A 4,062-nucleotide genomic window follows, 5' to 3' on the forward strand; every position below is an offset into this window, starting at 1 on the left:
ATTACGAGGTATTGCTGTTATTTTCTTAACTACAATACTTTCTCCGTTCCAATCTATATGACACTTTTGTTTTTTAGTTAGTCTAAAAAGGAATGACACCTTTTTGTATTTAGTAAAAGTTCAACTTTAAATTTACTTTTTTACTTTAATAAAATGATTTCTAGTCACACAAAATTCTATGGTTTGTTTTAGACCATAAGTTTCAAAGTCTTTCTTTATTTTTTAAACTATGTGGCTAGTCAAACACCTTCATATAAAATGGGACGGAGAGAGTATTTTTTTTTTGTCCAAAATTTCATGTGCAGTGGAGCTTTCATTTTCTTTGTAGTGCATAAGAGATAGAAAGTAAGCCAAAAAAGCATGCATATTACATTTTACATTGCTTTTATAGAGATAATGTATCAAAGCCCCTCTAAACTATCACAGTTTTATTAGTTTCATAATTAAACTCTGCCCAATTTATGTTATCCCCTAAATTATAACTTTCATGTGCTTAAACCCCTCTGGCTTAACCAATAAAAAAGTGTGTGTAACCACCTCCTTAGAGCAGTAGGAGGCCAACTTGCTCGCTTCGCAAGCCACGCAAGCCTGCCAGATGTGTCAGAAATTTGGCAATGTAGTGAAGTACTGCGAAGGCTACAACCATAGCGTGCAGCTACTGAACTTTGGCGAGGAGGTGCTCGTCAGCCTCCTAGTGTTATGAGGCCACAAGCTTGCAACTTCAGTTTTTGTTTTTCCTGTCCAATTTTGGATGGATTTGAACGATTTCCTATACAATCTGGGTCGTATATACAACCAAGAAACGTCTTTTGAAATGATACAAGCATTACTTTGGAGGCAAGAAGACGGAATTCGGCTTAATTAGACTTTCAATTTCGTTCATTCTTTTACTTATTTATTATGGAATTCTATGCTATGTCTTAAACAATCTTATTAGTAACTTGATATCTTCTCTAGGACTTTAATTTGATGGACCATATGTTGGATAAATCCGTGATTGTGTTCAAATATAGTAGAGTTGTAAATCTGTGATTGTGTTCTAATATAGTAGAGTTGTTGTTTTTCATCTCTATTTGTTTAACTACGTATTTATTGTTGTTAATTGAAGGGACCTAGATTAACAGAGCCGCTATAGCTTGCATTATTTGAGAAAGATTGTGAGATTGAATAATCTCAATTCTAAGTCATTAAGAGATTAACTACTTGAATTTAAAAGCAGGTTTAGAAATAACGAAGTTTTGATGTGCATCCTCTGAATAGCGTATGTTCAAGAGAATAACTTTAAAAAATTACTACATACACTTGATCAAAAGATATTTGTGGTGCGGATAGATTCATGATTGACATAGAATAGTTCGGCAAGATTAAAGTTAAAAGGTTAATAATTTACTCCGACATTTGGAAAAATTATTACCCTAGGTCTCTTAATATCGAAAGAAAGTCATTTCATTTAGTACTTAATAACTTCATTACTCTTGTTATTTAATATTTATTAGTCTAATATAAAAATCTAAAGTATTATACCTCGGAAAGTTAATTGATTAAACTAATATTCTTGGTGATACAAAAGTTTAATTGAAATAGTTTTATGCGGGATCGATTCCAGACTTAATAGGATTATATATATTTGCGACGACAGCTTATCAATCCCTTTTACATGAGTTTTGAGCGTGATAATCTATGCACAGAAATCTCGTTTATATAAAACATAACAAACAAACAAAATCAAGCGTTCCATTTCCAGTTTAATAGAAACTTTTGGCGCTTGAAAGTGCAAAAGGAAAAAGAAGCAGGTGAGAATATGGTGTGCTATAGAAATAATCTATTTAACAATGAAAGTTGTGCTACAAACTTGACCAAAGAGACAGACAGACGGACTAGCCTGACTCCTTACATTTTCTTTTGACTATTAAGACTTAATTAGCACAAGAAGTTTATTTCACCACAGATAACAAAATAGTACTGTTATTCATTAAACACTTTATTCATAGTTATTCATAGTTCTTAAAAGGGCTTAAAGACCACAAGTGCAGTTCACACAGGCGCAGCTGCTGCCGCACTTGCATTTCCCATCATGCTCCACCGCTCCAACGTCCATCACCACGGTCTCGCTGATGAAAATACCGGTAAAAAAGTCAGTGGCAGAGATAGAAATTTCATCAGAGGAATTCAAAACATACTAATTAGCACCATGGGCAGACATACTGTCCAAATTATGGTGTACGTGAATTCATGGTTTCTCGGAAAAACTAGGTATCACAGATACATATTTTCCTGAAGTTGATTTAATATTATCTGTTGGTTCCTATGCTCTAAAAATGGTGAATGTTCACTTGATTGAATGTTGAGTCATTTACCCAAAAGAACAGGGTTAGCGTTTATTACTTTCTTTTTCTCCTTTCTATAGTAGTGCACTCATTTAGAAATCTTAAATCCACGTCGGAGTAGCACATGTGGGAACAAACCCATGACTATATATATAGTATTTTTTTTGAACCCCTTTGTCGCTAAATTAGAAGTTTTTTTAAATATAAAGAGATTCAATAGTTTATATATGCGCATAAAAATTTGACCTGTATACACAATATAATTTTCTCACATAGAAGGATTCAATTGAACCCCTTCAACAACCTAGCCCCGCTGCTGCCCACAATCACCAAGCATATCACAATTTTTTAATTCTTCCTTTTTCTTAATGAAATAATTAAATTACACCACAATAACACAAGAAAAAATGTGTACATACATAAAATTTGTCTTTTGGTCTAAAAGAAATGAATCAATATATAATCTTATTATTTTGTTATTTCAAGTGATAATCTTGTTTTTGGAGAGTTACCTCTTCTCGACGATGATGAGATCATATTGGCTTTCCTTCCTCCTGCAATATTTACAAACATATTGCTTTGCATCAATATATTTAATAGGCTAATTAGAATTCTTTAAGGCCTTAATATATACTAATAACGTTTAACATTATAAAAAAAAATGAATAACTATCTACTTGATCGATGGAGGACGTAAAGATCGATTTGACATTGAATTGGACTGCATATTCTTGACTTGAACTATATGTAGATAAACATAAAAATTGCCAAACTATATAATTATATAGATTCGCACAAATTGTGACAAAGAATTAGATGTGGTGGTATAGTTCACACCAATCAAACTTAAAATATTAAATCCACCTATAGCTATTTGGAAAGTAGGAAGGTGTTTGGTTTCCTTAGAAATGATAAACCGTAAATACCAACTAATATTAAAAATTAATCAATTATATTTTTCATCCGCATTTTATGTTACACTATTTCCTTATTAATTCGTTTGAAAAAATTGATATTTTATCATATATCAAAATAATTTAACTTCAAATTTTTCAATCCTACCCTTAATAACATATTCTTATAGTCACAAGATTCCTATTAAATGTTTAAGATCACAGTTTTTTTTTAAAAAAATCTTCATTAAACTTCGTGCTCAGTCAAACTAGGTTACTTAAATAAAAAAGCGGAGTAATTACTTACATGCACTGACTGACGTCAGCACAGTCATAGCTGCCGCACTTGTCCGACATGTTTAGGAGATATAAAGCTAAGGATGAAATAGAGTTTTTGGTATGTAGGAGAAAGCGTGTTGTAAATTTGCTATGCCTTGAATTAAAACTATGAGATCGAGCTCCTATTTATAGATGGAAAATGAAGGACAAGTTGTCATAGGGCTAGAAAGGAAGAAAAGTTTGAAAAAAGAATCTTCAAAATGTGAGGGCCTTGGGCCTTGTTTTTTCTTTTTATCATCATCTCATGTCACCTTCATGTTCTCCATTTCCCAATTTCGAGATCAAATTCAATACGCACAAGAGTAGTGATTCTTTTAGATATGGTTTAAGTTTAGGAATTTTATTATAAGGGCTTTTAACATATTAGGCTGCTCGGCCAAAATAATTATAATCATTAACCAAATATGTAAAAAATATACATTAACTATGTAACAATTATATAATATACAAAAAATATATATTTATTGATTATTCTTTTGGTAGGCGATTATATATTGTAAAAT

At 31.7% G+C, this 4,062-nt stretch overlaps 1 long non-coding RNA gene across 1 annotated transcript; it reads right to left on the minus strand.

Moving 5' to 3' along the window:
* Window positions 1-1,807: 1,807 nt before the first annotated feature.
* On the minus strand, window positions 1,808-3,760 carry LOC132636475 (uncharacterized). Its single transcript, XR_009581285.1, has 2 exons — window positions 3,528-3,760; window positions 1,808-2,111 (listed from the first exon to the last, which is right to left on the minus strand). It is a non-coding gene; the product is annotated as an uncharacterized LOC132636475 (long non-coding RNA).
* Window positions 3,761-4,062: the final 302 nt, after the last annotated feature.

The sequence above is a fragment of the Lycium barbarum genome, chromosome 4 (genome assembly GCF_019175385.1).
Source record: "Lycium barbarum isolate Lr01 chromosome 4, ASM1917538v2, whole genome shotgun sequence".
Lineage (NCBI taxonomy): Eukaryota > Viridiplantae > Streptophyta > Magnoliopsida > Solanales > Solanaceae > Lycium > Lycium barbarum.